This window comes from Ruditapes philippinarum, unplaced genomic scaffold (genome assembly GCF_026571515.1).
Source record: "Ruditapes philippinarum isolate M1 unplaced genomic scaffold, ASM2657151v2 ctg1397_1_1_1_1, whole genome shotgun sequence".
NCBI classification, from domain to species: Eukaryota; Metazoa; Mollusca; class Bivalvia; order Venerida; family Veneridae; genus Ruditapes; species Ruditapes philippinarum.
Genome location: NW_026859154.1, coordinates 516,297 through 531,321, shown reverse-complemented (window position 1 = coordinate 531,321; position 15,025 = coordinate 516,297). Strand labels below are relative to the sequence as shown.

Sequence of the window (15,025 nt, the reverse complement as noted above, 5' to 3'; positions counted from 1 at the left end):
AGAACATAAACTTTTTAACAAAACGTAGTACATAAACATACATTTATTATCAACAATTTCTTAACAATCTTTAATTTGAAACTATGAAAAATTTAAGACTTGCGTAACTGTTCTATTTCAAAAGTAGAATATACATAAGTTAGAATATAATTTTCTTTTCAGGTAGTTCAAGTGTTGGACATGCTCTCAAAGGTCGGAGGGACAGAAATACGTGATAATGTAAAAAGAAACATGGGAAAGTAAGATTTTTGTAAATTCTATTACATACTATAATCCATACTTAACTGGAGTTTTAAAGCGGTCTTTTAAATTTCAGTATTTATGTTTACTTTTAATTTTTGTTAAAGCTCACTTCTAAAAAGCTAGCAAAGTTGTTCATTAAGTTAAGATAACTTTCAAAATTTCTAAAGGGCAGATAACGATGAAAAACATTTTTGCTTGTTATTTTTCCATTTTCATAATTTTCTTTTTTTTCAGTGAAAATGATATCACAAACGCCATTGGACATTAACATATCCTCCGGACAGACGAGGGGTGGTGAGAGAAGGTCATATATCTAAAAGCATCACATCTCCAATGTCGTGCTTATTCTCATGGATATTTAAAAGTATAACTTTGTGAAGTAACTAAAAGGAAGTAATTTATATGTTAGTGACAATTAACAAAAAGAGGTCAAAATATGTAAAATAGCACGAAATGTTACAGTAATGCTGTAGAAATATAGTTAAAATACTGCAAACATGTCATTTATTGCTTGAAACATTATTATCTGAATCTTTTAACTTTTCTTAAAATTATAATATTTTCATTATATTATCCCTGTTCGGTAGTGCGGACGGACAAGAGGTGGACAAGTGTGTGGTGATCGGGTCGCCGTAGTGTAAATACATATGTGATGGATAAACATGTTTATTCCCAGGTACAAAAAGGAAGTTTGGCCTAGCTATATCAGTTGGAATTAATGTGCGCCAAGCTAGAAGACAGAGACTTGTCTATGGAAGAGATTTGCTTTCAATTAAAAAACAAATGCTTGAAGAAAGCAGACAACAGGACAGGGAACTTTTCACTCTAAAGAAAGAACTGTTAACAAGTAATATTGCTTCATATTACTCATGCTCTTGACTAGAGATTGATCAATTTTCAATCTTGAATTTTTAATCCCCTGCTGCTGAGCAAGATTTAGATTATAGGAACAGACTCTATCATTCTGTCAGTTGATCCATATGTCTGTCACAAAGAAGAAAGATAATGCAGCATTTCATTTAATGTACAATTTATTGGACCATGTCTTCTCTATTGAGGAAATGGCACAATCTCAGGGCACTTGTTTGGGGAGGCTCTAAGCCTGGGGGAGAGGACAAGCCATTGCTTGATGGTGAAAAACATGCAACTTTGAAGGGTAAATTAGTTGGGTTTTTTTTTTTTTTAATTAAATTTTAGCAAAACAAAAGTTTTTTAATGCCTGTAGTATGTAAAATTTAGTTTAAAATACTTTTGACATGATAATCAGAGTAGCACCTTCAGTGTACTATAAGCTCCGGACCATGTTGAGTTTGCAAGTGCTTAATAGATTTGTTTTGCGTAATATATTTTCTTGTGTTTTATTTTTCTTAGACTTTATTTCGGTCATTTTGTTTCAGAGTATGTCAATTCCTGGTGTAAAAAAATGTTGGTTATACATTCCCAGATAAGAAGTTGAATTCTGCAGTAACAGAAAAGACAGCATATGCCAGAAAACAACTTTGGAAGTTTACTGTTTAGAAACATTGATATTTGAGACAATGACACAACACATGCTAAAATGCTGCAAATATTACAATTAATGTACACACTTACACCAGTACCAAGGACAATACTGGATTAACAACAACAATTACACTGTCTGAAAATCCAGGGAAGTGATGCTTGATTTTAGTGTTATATTTGCTTTTAATCAATTAATATTATCTTATCCATATTTATATGTGTTTATAAATCTAATTTGTTTGAACATACAACAACTGGAAGGCATCTGAACTAAGGAACTGGTTAATTTTTTATTCTTTACCATGCTTGAAGGAAAGACTACCAAACATTTATTTGTTACATTTTAGCTGTCTTGCAGAAGCAATCTTTGTCCTTTTGACAGAAGGAATAACAAATGAAGACCTTAGGAGAGCTGATACTTTACTGAATCAAGCCTATGTGACCAATGTGCAGCGAGTGTATGGTGACAGATTTATGAGCATGAATGTTCATAATCTTACACACATGACTAACTTGGTACATTCATGGGGACCCCTTTGGGCATGGTCATGCTTTTGTTTTGAATCCTTTAATGGTGAAATCAAAAAGTCAGTTCATGGTACAGGCAATGTCTGCAAGCAGATATTTTGGACTCTGCAGTCGCAAAAGAGAGTAGAGTCTAAGGCCAAACAACTACCTGTAGATAGTAAAGTTAGGTAATTCATGGAAAATGTTATGGAAAGAAAAGTCTGAGTTCTGGAAATGCCGAAGCATTTAAATGCTCGGTTATCAAAGTTATACCTGTTGTGGACAAATTCACGGAAGAAGTTCGGTCACAACTGGAGCGGCAGTGTGGTTCAGGCTGTGAAAGTGATTTCTTCTCTGTTTCAAAAATAGCCAGAAATGGATATCTTAGGCCACTTCTTTTATATTTCTTGGTTTACAAAACCGGCGACCCGAAATATTTGTAAATTTGGAAGAAAAATAAAACTGAAATTTCCACTTTTTTTTCCCCCGATGCAAAAAAAATTATCCGATAAGCGCGATAAATATGAGTACAAAAATTCAAATATTTTTGAGTACGAATCTATATAACACAACATTCGGACTACCTCGGATAACTACCACAGTTCATGGTAAAACAACAATGGCGGCGCCCTTGAGCGGCACTGTTTATTTCCAAGTTGATTTTGTTGGAATTAAAGATTTGCCAACCAGACGGGCTTTTTTAAAGGCTGCCGTTGATGAGATTTAATGGTTTGATTTACAATATATTTGCTAGTATATTGTTAAATTGTATTTTTCTTTTCGTCGAAATGCTCAATTACTCTATTGTGCGTCCAATATGCCAGGATTGTATTACAGCTGGCAAAACTCCCATAACCAGAAATCAGTTGAAAGTGAATGCCAAGAAAAAATGAGACAATACAGATATAAATGTTTATATTTTTATTTTCTAAAGATGGCAGATATTTTTGGTACATTTGTATCAAGAAAGTTAACATGAAAGCTATACTAAGGAAAAACAACAATAAAAAGATGTTTAAATTACTGTTTTTGCTTATGTCAATAGAAGAATGACACTATTTTTGACAAAATAGTGTTTTATGTGCACCATACAAGATTTTATTTTTTTTTTACAATATACCCGATGGACCTTTCAATATATTATCCCTATTTGGTAGTGCGGACGGACAACCGGATAGATGGAAGTCTGGACAAACAGACAGACAGAAAAACAACACAAAACGAAAAGTACAACAGAACATGAAATTGTTGAAAATGAAAAATACATAAACGCAGGAACCAAGCAACAATTCAATCATCGTGAAATAATGCATAACAAAAGAAATGGAATAGAAGGAACTTATATCTTAGTAAGAGGTGGACAAGTGTGTGGTGATCAGGTGGCCGTAGAGTAAATACATTTGTGATGGATAAACATGTTTATTCCCAGGTACAAAAAGGAAGCTGCGTCTAGCTATATCAGTTGGAGTTAATGTGCGCCAAGCTAGAAGACAGAGACTTGTCTATGGAAGAGATTTGCTTTCAATTAAAAAACAAATGCTTGAAGAAAGCAGACAACAGGACAGGGAACTTTTCACTCTAAAGAAAAACTGTTAACAAGTAATATTGCTTCATATTACTCATGCTCTTGACTAGAGATTGATCAATTTTGAATCTTGAATTTTTAATCCCCTGCTGCTGAGCGAGATTTAGATTATAGGAACAGACTATCATTCTGTCAGTTGATCCATATGTCTGTCACAAAGAAGAAAGATAATGCAGCATTTCATTTAATGTACAATTTATTGGGCCATGTCTTCTCTAGTGAGGAAATAGCACAATCTCAACGCACTGGTTTGGGGAGGCCTAAGCCTTGGGGTGAGGACAAGCAATTGCTTGATGGTGAAAAACTTGCAACTTTAAAGGGTTAATTATTTGGGTTTTTTTTTTTAATTAAATTTTAGCAAAACAAAAGTTTTTAATGCCTGTACCATGTGAAATTTAGTTTAAAATACTTTTGACATGAACATCAGAGTAGCACATTCAGTGTACTATAAGCTCCAAACCATGTTGAGTTTGCAAGTGCTTAATAGATTTGTTTTGCATAATATATTTTCTTGTGTTTTATTTTTCTTAGATTTTATTTTGGTCATTTTGTTTCAGAGTATGTCAATTCCTGGTGCAAAAAAAATGTTGGTTATACATTCTCAGATTAGAAGTTGAATTCTGCGGTAACAGAAAAGACAGCATATGCCAGAAAACAACTTCTGAAGTTTACTGTTTAGAAACATTGATATTTGAGACAATGACACAACACATGCTAAAATGCTGCAAATATTACAATCAATGTACACACTTACACCAGTACCAGGGACAATACTGGATTAACAACAACAATAACACTGTCTGAAAATCTAGGGAAGTGATGCTTGATTTTAGTGTTATATTTGCTTTTAATCAATTAATTTTATCTTATCCATATTATATGTGCTTATAAATCTAATTTGTTTTACAGAGTCACTCATAAAAGTACATTGATCTTCTTAATACTTTTATATTTTCTTTTATAGAGATTGTTTGTTTGTATTGTTAAAGAATAGTCAGTTATGTCGGAAAATAGCTTATATAGCTAATGTTTATATGTTTTATGTAACCGACTATAAATAAAGATTATCTTATCTTATCTTTTGAAGTGGTTGTAGATTATGGCTGGACAAATATGCTTGACAAAATCAATATAGAACTGGCATAACCCACTGAATGCAGTAATTTAATCCCTATATGCCATCACATCATAGATGCTGCTGTTACATCCACAATATCAAAGGTTATCGAGGGAACTCCAGTATATATGGCACCAGAATGTATTTTGAAATGTAAATAAAAAATCCACTGCTTCAGACATTTTGTCATATGGTTGCACTATTTGTGAACTCTTCACCAATGAAGATATATATGGAAGTTGGATACTAACTACATGTATAATGAAACTGTCGAGGAAGATCACATGATGATACTCAAGAAAGCAATAGAAGAGCAGCAGGAACCTAATGAGCCTACAATGCTCCAAGTCATTTTGTTTCAAAAAATCGTCAGGAGAAGCAATCCTTGACAATAATTCGGCATCGAAGGTTGGAGCAACAGCAACTTTGAAATGTTTTCCCGGGTATAAACCCAATCAAGAGAAAATAGTTTGCATGAACACAGGCAAATGGGAAGAATCAAGGTGCAAAATCAAAGGTAGTTTTCAACGCATGTTTTTTGTTTCTCAATGATTTATCAAGAAATGCTATAAACACACCATCTGTTCAACATTAACTGTTAACTTGTTTTTATTTCTCAGACTTTTGGACTCGTAAGTGCCATGAATTCAGTCATTATGCATCAGCTTTTTCATATAGAGGATATTTGTTTGTTTGTATGTAAGATGAAATTTTATTTCATCGAGTGAGCTTTAAAAACAGTATTCTCACGAGTGGCGTATTATTCGTATTTACTCACCACTGAAGCCTTATAGTCAAGACTGCCTCAAAATGTGTGTGGTGGGGGCGATTTGTAATGTTGTAGGATTACAATTTATTATACAGTCGAGACTGCCTTAGCGACCCCCTGGTTTAAACGACTCCCTGTCTTATCCGACCTTGTTTCAGTACTCCCAACGTATTTTCCTATATAAATGGTCTGAATTAAACGACTCCCTGTCATATGTGACAAGCGACCTTAATTGTCTGGTCCCAATGCAATGTTTTGTCTGATTTAAACGACTTTCACACCTTTTTATTATCCGTTAATCAGAAAAAGAATACCTATTTTAACACCCAGAGGGCCAAAATAATTAAGTCCAATTATAATCCAGCACTGTAGCAAACAAAGTCTACACACCTCTATCTCAATTACACAATTAGCGTGTATATACCGGTAGATACATGCAGGTACCAAGTGACGTAGCGTCTGTTCATGGAAAGCATGATGTAATCGATGTGTGTGTGTAATGGCCTGAGTACTTGTGTTAGATTTTTTTTTAATTATAGAGTGCCCACGGAAGATTTTTTAGGCAGCTTTTTTTTAATTTACCTTTCTATGGCTGCATAATTAATACGGAAAATATATTGATACCGAACCAGAAAAAGCTTTGGATATGGACAATTGTTTAAAGATCCTGTAACACAATTTTTTCATGGTATTATTTCAGAAATATGATGCTCAAATTAAGATTTGTCAATATTGTAAGTTCAAATTAGCATTATTTATAAAGATACCACCCAATTTAACATTTCATGTAAATAAAGGCCATTAAAGGGAGGTAATTAGAACTTTATTTTCTATAAATTCTAAGTCAAATTTTCCAATAAGAAATCAATGCATGTAATTTATTCATTAAATATAATGTGAACAAATATTTGCAGTACACATTTTACATATTCTTTGATGTTTGAAAATTGTTTTATTTGCATAATTATATCAATATATATTTTTTGGCAAGATACGTAAACACAGTAACAATATCAATCACAAAACATACAGGATCTGTAAGTCACATTGGTATATAGACAGATAGATGATATTTAAATTTAATTTTCTTTGAGACTGTATTTAGAGACTCCCTGTCATATGCGACCTTTTTCTGAAGATCCCTTGGAAAGTCACATATGACAGTCTCGACTGTATACTTATAAATGAAATATTGAGAAATATTGATGAAATAAAATGCTTATTTTCATTTTTCGTATTTTCACTGTAAAAAATTTATTTTTCACTGCAGTGAAACATATTTTCCGTATTTTCACTGGTGTCTTGCCGGACTACTTTCTTTTAAATTCTGCCAGTACACAAAATTTAAGGGAAAGTCTTTCAAATTTTAATGTCAAAAAAGAGAAAAATGTATATAATAAACAGAAAATTCAAGTTTTTTCTATAAATACATGATTTATTTTCATCTTGTGGCATGAAAATTACCATATTTCACTCGTGGCTACTTTTGATCAATTGTCGTAGTGTTGCAAATTATTTTCCATCATTCCTCTAGTTTCAGTGCTGACAAACTGACGTATTCCACCAAATGTCATATCTGACAAACTGTCGCATTCGACATGTCTTTCGACGAAATGTCGTGCACCGTTTTGGAATTCAGGTTTAGGAATTCACAGTTGAGAATATCAATTTGAAAAAGACATAGATTATGTCAATTTAACAGCATGTGTTTTCAGTAAATTTAAGGAGGATACAAAAAGTATTAGCAGTACCAGTTTCATCTTAAATAGACATAGTATTTTTATAATCATACATAATATTCCTAAAATATTTCTAAAACATTGCTCAATTTTCCTGAGCCTTCATCAACCCGAAAATTCATAGCGAGCATTTTATCTTACAGAAAAACTTGGAAGAGAGCCAGGGTGGAAATGATGAAGACAGTCAAAATGCTCATGAGTATCAAAACATCTTTTCACGGTTAGCCACCATGGGAAACCAGACAATATCATCTTATGAAGGTGTCATCATAAGATTTCGGATATCACAGAATCTATCAAAATCATGCATGATTCTATGGAATTGATGAAACAATAAATAATTTCAATAAAGAACAATAGAAAACTGAAAGAAGAAATGACAAAAACACCATCAAAACGCATTAAACTGATGGAGACAGAAAGTCCCTCATCCTGAGTAATAACAAAATAGCCTCATTCTTAGCTGGCCAGAATGAGGCCCAACAAGAGAGCAATAACGACAACGAAAGGGCAGAAATAACAGCTTTTTAAAAGAAAATCTTGAAATGGGCGAGGAAATACTCCCAGTTTAAAAGGGGCCAATCAAACTTATGAGCAAATTTGTCACTGATTGTCCTAAAGTAAAAACATAAAAAAACAAAAATATTCTTTTAAAATAGCTAAAAGGGCTAGAGCTTAGATATTTAGCATGAAGAATCTTCTAGTGAGTGTCTACCAAGTTTGTTCAAATAAAAGTCCTTGGGTTAAAAGGGATCTTGATTTTCCTTATAGTTAGTACACATCTTTTGGAACTATTGTTTTCCCTTAGCAGTAGCAACCAGTAATGATTTTACACATGCACTATTTCGGATACAAATATGAACATTGTGGTATCAGATAAAGATTTAGATTTTATATCTGTTTTTGTTAACAAAACTGATATTAGGAAAATCAAGATCCCTGAGGGCTAGAAATGAATTTTTTACTTTATTATTTCTGTCGTTTCCTCTAGCATTATATGTCCTTCATCTTATCTTTATTTATATTTCTGAATTTCAACATTTTGATCTTAGATGAGCAAGTTCTGTCTTTAGGCAAGATATTTAGGAGAGATGTTTTGGTGTTTGATGAGGAGAGAGATTGCAATAAAGCTAACAATCACCAAGGTTACAGCCAGTACATCATCTGGCAGCATGGACGCCTTGGTGCAGGTGTGAGACATGTTTTGCCATCCTGTGGGGTTTGGGTCATCAGGAACAAATACCCTGATCCATTTAGGCAATAAACTGGTACTGTGCCTTCTCGATTTGCATGAGTGAAATGTAATAAGGTATATCAGAAAGTTTTGTCATCCAGACTGAAATATTTTATTAAATTGTTTCTGACTTATTACTACAATTATATTATAAATGATTCTTAACGTTCTTGTGTTTTTTAGGAATTTAAAAATTAGATAATCTCGAAATACATGTATTGCAGGGTAATAAGCGAGAATAAGAAGAATTTCAATGGCATGTAGGAAGTGATCATGAAAAGCCAGAAGAAAGGACCCTGTGGCCTGGTGAACCCTCCTGCTGTCCAGAAGATAGACTGCTCAGTGACAATTATACCTGCAGACATTTTCACAAAAAATCTTATAACGATTTAATTATCTCAAGTCTTTTGACTTACTATAATCGTAAGTGAAATATTAAGTCAGTTTCACAAAACCAATTGCAAGTTAAAAACAAGAACGTGTTTGTTAAACACAAATGCCCCCGGCTCAGATTCTTGTCAGTAGATATATTTCAAAAAATGTTTACCCATTCACTCAGTTATGGACAGAAAAATTGCCAAAAAATTGTAAACACAAGTTATATAGCTTGACAAAGTCATGGCATTTTGTAATTGTGAAAAATATAAGTTGCCAAGTCATTGCTCTGACTTGTGAAGTTGAAAAATATTCAACTTCATGCAAGTTATCTTCCTACCAAATATGAAATACATCTGTCATTAAATAAAGGCTGTATGGGCAAAAGTGTAAAAATCTATTTTGAGCACTGATGACCTTGACTCAACTGACCCCTAACTCTATCCAAAAGAAGAATACCATGCAAGTTATCTTCCTACCAAATATAAAATATATCTGTCACTTAATAAAGGCTGTATGAGCAAATGTGTAAAAATCTATTTTTAGCACTGGTGACCTTGACCCAACTGACCACTTACTCCATCAAAGTTTATGTTTCTATCAATTATAAATAACATCTGTCAATAGAATAAGGTCAATACACCTGTAAAAATGTAAAAATCTATTTTTAACATTGGTGACCTTGACATTGGTAACATTGACCTTGACCCAAATGACCCCTTACTACACCAAAAGGAGGACCTCCCTTGACATGTTTGTATTAAACTAAGACATGAACTAAAAAATAAAGGCTGTATGAGCAAAAATGTTAATATTTATTTATTAAACCAGTGACCTTGACCCTAGTGACCGCTTACTCCACAAAAAATTAGAGGACCATCAAAGGTATCCACCTACTAAATATGAAAGATATCATTAAAGAAATTAAGCAATTAGGAGAAATTTAAGATAAATCCAACTTGCCGAAATAGGTTAACCAGACAAGGCCCTATTTTCAAAGTGAAAAAAGGGAAATAACTGGGAAATATGGAGGTCCAAATTTATCAATCTTTTCTCCTTCGGCCCTTTTACGTATAAATTCATGAATAAAAAATAATAAATAAAAAAATTAATAAATGTTTGAATGAACCTAATCGGCTATACAGTATAAGGAATGGTGAGAATGAAGTTTGTAATATGTACAGTTACTTCCCTTATATTCCATCACTTAATTTTTTATTTCAGTTTGAGTGTGCCGGCATGGAAAACGAAAAACAGAAACTTCCGTTGAAACTATGATGTACAGCCATGAAATTTGGACTATGTGCACAGTTTTAGTTGTAAAATTGAACTGTGATATCAGGGCTATCTAATGCCTAGAATATGAAATGCTGGGAAAGCAATACTGAGCGTAAGTTGACATGTATGACCCAATTTTCTCTCTTGTTGGATTCTATATATAGACGTCTATTTTTAACGCTGGTGCGCTTGACCTTGTGAATCATCAATTACATTCTTTATACATGTATAGACAATCGTAGAAATGCTTATTTACAGGAGCTCCTTATTTAAGTTATTAAAATGTAAGACTTCATTTAGGGGTTGTTCATTTAGTTGAGGAGAGGTATTGATAGACATTGATTTCTTTTGATAATATCAAAAGCCTACTGAAAAATCTCTTGACCCATTTTACTGCATGACTTTTTACTCATTCAAACATCCAAAAAAAAAATTTGAATGAGCCGCGTCACGACAAAACCAACGTAATGTGTTTGCGACCAGCATGGATCCAGACCAGCTTGCGCATCCGCGCAGTCTGATCAGGATCCATGCTGTTTGCTTACAAACCCTATTACAAGTAGAGAAACTGATAGCGAACAGCATGGATCCTGATCAGACTGCGCGGAGGCGCAGGCTGGCCATGGCAGGATCCATGCTGGTCGCAAACCCATTATGTTGGTTTTGTCATGACACAGCTCAAATGCTTTATCTCAATTATAATAACTTGATGTTTTCTATTTAATAATAGTTGTAAATATAACTATTTTATTTCAGTATAAATGCAGTCAATGTGTCTGGTGTGAGGAGGGAAACTGCTGAAGTAAAGAAAAAGTGGATGGACATGTCCAGTACCACCAAAAAAAAAGGAGGACTCAAGGCTAAGTCAGCTGAGGATGACAGATTAGAATGACAGATTAGATTTTATATGTTTTTATTTATAGTGTAATAGTTTGCATCTTAAATGCATATTTAAATTAAATTGTTTTTGTTTTTACTTATGCTGCATTCAACAATTGTTATTTCATTGGCGCAGCCATTTTATCGTTCATGCCTAAGTTAATCAGTTACGGATTCTTTCATTGGTTATTTCATTCTATTTTAACGCCACATGCAAAGTAGAAGAAATTGTGTCATTAGAAACAGAATCCTATGTTTAATTGTTTATTTGGTCACATGATTTTTGCATGCTGTATTTTCTATATAAGCTCATGCATTTCTTCATTTTGTTAGCTAGGTGTATCGGGGTGTTTCATATCAATGCGTATGTGCATTAATAAAATCATAATTATGTAAATTGTAAATATTTAGATGAAGGGAAGTAAACCCTGTAATGAAAGAATTGCCTCCCTTAGATTTTGAAAATATTTTGATATATAGTAACAATTGTACATTAATTGAAAGTGTAATAAATTTCCATTTTATAGTAATCTATGTCTATGATAGTTGAAGATCTTTTTAATATTAATTCTACATTTCAGTTTAGTACTATGGCTCAAGCTATGTTGAATGATACATCAATTAGACCACTGTGGCAGATGGAGGGTAGGGCGTGCCCAGTACAAGGTTGTGAGCCGAACAGAATTTTTACCAGATATGATTGATTCTTGGAACACTGGGCAAGATTCCACCACCCAATCATCACCACATACCAATGTATGATCTGTAACAGAACTTTTCAGAGGGTAACTGACGGGAGGCAACATTCCCGTCAGTTTGGCCAAAGACACTCTTGTGAACTAAAAAGAGTAGTCAATGTGAATTACAGAAGGACGGGTAACATATTAAAGTCCTACAGCTGAGGAGAGAATTGAGTTCCAGCAAAAGGAGAAGGAAAGGAAACTTTTTTCGGAATGGCAAGGTGAAGCTGAACAAAATATCTGTGACAACAATAGGATCCACAGCGACTATTATTAGATGTGATCCTGGGTATGAGGCAATTCAAAAGAAAATCAATTGCCTAGAAAACGGGACATCAGAAAAATCAAGTTGCGAATTAAAAGGTAAGGGCTAGCTATTTATATTAAATAACGTACATTCTCACTATGTGAACAGATAAGGAAATGGCAGTGTTACGAGGTTTAGAAGAAAACATAACGATCAACAGCCTGGTTGTTGTGAATTATATACATTTTACAGGAACAATAAGCTGTCAACTGTATCTAGCTTACGGGAGTTCGGTGGTTCTATTCAGATGCCTGTATGTTCATGAAGTAATGCGGAGGTCTTCCTGCACCAGTAAAGCTGGATAGTCGCCATATGGCCTATACTTTGTTGGTGAGTTGATGTTAAAACTATTTATACTTGGCTATATTACTAACAAGACATCTGTATTATAACTTATAATATACAGATTTAAGTTGTGTATCATTAAGAAAGAGAGAAGGAAGAAAAGAAAGTAAGAGATCAGGAGGAGAGAAGGAAAGGGAAGACAGATATTCTTGGTGGCATCTTAAGTTTTACTCCTGAGGAGTTAAATTACCTCGACAACATTAGGTAAACAGACATCAGATACAATTCAGGAACCCTTGATATACAATTCTCCCAATAAACAATATATGCACTAGTAGGCTATAATCATTAACTGACATCTGCTTAACCCTTTCCCTCATGAGCATATTGTGAAAAATGGCCGTTTTCATTGAAAAGCCTCCTGTTACAAATTCAAACTGCTATGAAACTTTGAAAAATGTTTTAATACTAATCAAACTTTGCACAAATGTTGACTGGACCATTGCCTTTGTAACGACATGCTCATGCTTAAATTTCCTGTTACCATGGCAACAAGGGGACATCTCAAAGTTGCCAAAAATCACTTTTTTGCCTTGATTTTTTCCATCAAAATTGATTTCAAAGTGCTGCAACTTCTCAATGGATTGAGATAGAGTCAAAGGCTTTTCGGGGTTGGTTACACGTTACCTTATGATCGAAGTCCAAAATTTTCTTGGCGATGAGGGGGACTCCCGCCCCCCTTCAAACCCCCAAAACAGAAGTTCCCCCTTCTGTCAACCCCCTGATGTATCTTTTGGATGGGGGGCGGCGCCAAAAAAGTGCTCACTTTTTTTAGCAACATTTCTCTTACGAAAACATGTGTTTGGGGCCCAAATAGGACATTTTTTCATTATTTGAGGTCTAAAAGGGGGGGGGGGTCGAAAGTTCATTGTTTTGCGTATATATGAGGTAAAGGGTTAAGATCACTGAACTTACTAATTAATAGATAATGTTCAATCAATCTATGTAGCAGAAGCTTTACAAAAAGAAAGTAAAGTGTCATCTGAATGCCCGTCTTTCATACTATTAAATATATCTGGGGAGGGGGGAGCAAATATCTGCCCTTCATTTTTAGTCGGCAAAATGTCCTACCTTTTAAAATATAATTGGAGGAAAATGTCTGCAAATGCAAAATATCGGGGTTAGGGGATGCAACTTTCAGGAACAAGAGGTGTCAAGGACAATAGTATATATTACAATCTTGGAATTTTATTTCATTTACAGGAACTGCTGAATTTATAAACAGATACGAAGCTGGAATCCTTAATGCTATCAGCCCTAAAACAACATGCAACAGAGATACTGGAGAAAAGGGACGATTGAGGCAGAGAGCATGTGGACATTTTGCGGCTGTAAGCCGTGGAGGAAATATTCTCCACTTTAATCCTATCTACAAGTAAGTTTTTGAGGGAATTTCATCAGCATTTTTTCTAATCTCATATTAGATTCTGTTTTATGCAGCAATTTTGATGATTTTTTTAAAGTAACACTCATTGGAGCACACATTTATTTTCATACATTGGTTATTGAAAATGGTTATTTAAGTATTATCATTGCTAGTGGTTAATAACAGAAAGGCTGATACATTAGTCCAGATGTCATTGTTTACAAAACAAAGTTTGGTCAGTACTGGTACATATCGTTCTGTATGGCAGTAAATGAAACAAGAGTCTTTATTTCATCTAATGTTAGTTGAAAATATGTAAAGACATTCTGCACACAGATGTCCTTCAAGGCATGTAAATTTAATAAATTAAATAAATTAAATACATTGTCATTTTTTTTAATTCCTTATGGAAAATCCAGTAATGTTTTCATTTTTCAAATTTTCTTTTACAGAAGTGAAAGTCAATGTCAAGTTTTCATGTTGATTATCCAGATTTTATATAATAAATGATCTAAAAGATGTTCCTGAACATGAAATGGAAGAGAAACTGAGGAAATATATTCTTTCCTATGATAACATGCAATTTAGACAGACTGAAGGCTGCATGAGAAGACGTCCCTTTACCTGGCCACCTGGCGAAAATGTGGACATACATTAAAAAAATAATAGACAGGCTGAAAATGTGGACATACATTAGAAAAATAATAGACAGGCTGAAAATGTGGACATACATTAGAAAAATAATAGACAGGCTGAAAATGTGGACATACATTAGAAAAATAATAGACAGGCTGAAAATGTGGCCATACATTAGAAAAAATAATAGACAGGCTGAAAATGTGGACATACATTAGAAAAATAATAGACAGGCTGAAAATGTGGACATACATTAAAAAAATAATAGACAGGCTACATTATTAAAAAACACAAAGACAAACTTTGTCAAAATGTATACAATCCAGACAAAGTTCTTGAAGAGAATGAAAAAAATGTGAATACTATGGCAGCAGAGCAACTTTTTCGCTTGGATGAGTCGCT

At 33.7% G+C, this 15,025-nt stretch overlaps 1 long non-coding RNA gene across 3 annotated transcripts; it reads left to right on the top strand.

Annotated features, from left to right (window-relative positions):
- The first annotated feature begins 7,994 nt into the window (after positions 1-7,994).
- On the top strand, positions 7,995-14,196 carry LOC132755453 (uncharacterized). Of its 3 annotated transcripts, none has more exons than XR_009629213.1 (4): positions 7,995-8,772; positions 8,922-12,332; positions 12,683-12,825; positions 13,825-14,196. It is a non-coding gene; the product is annotated as an uncharacterized LOC132755453 (long non-coding RNA). The 3 variants fall into 3 exon arrangements; XR_009629212.1 differs by lacking the exon at positions 13,825-14,196 and having other exon boundaries at positions 8,922-9,120; positions 10,297-12,332; positions 12,683-13,415; XR_009629211.1 differs by lacking the exon at positions 13,825-14,196 and having other exon boundaries at positions 12,683-13,415.
- Positions 14,197-15,025: the final 829 nt, after the last annotated feature.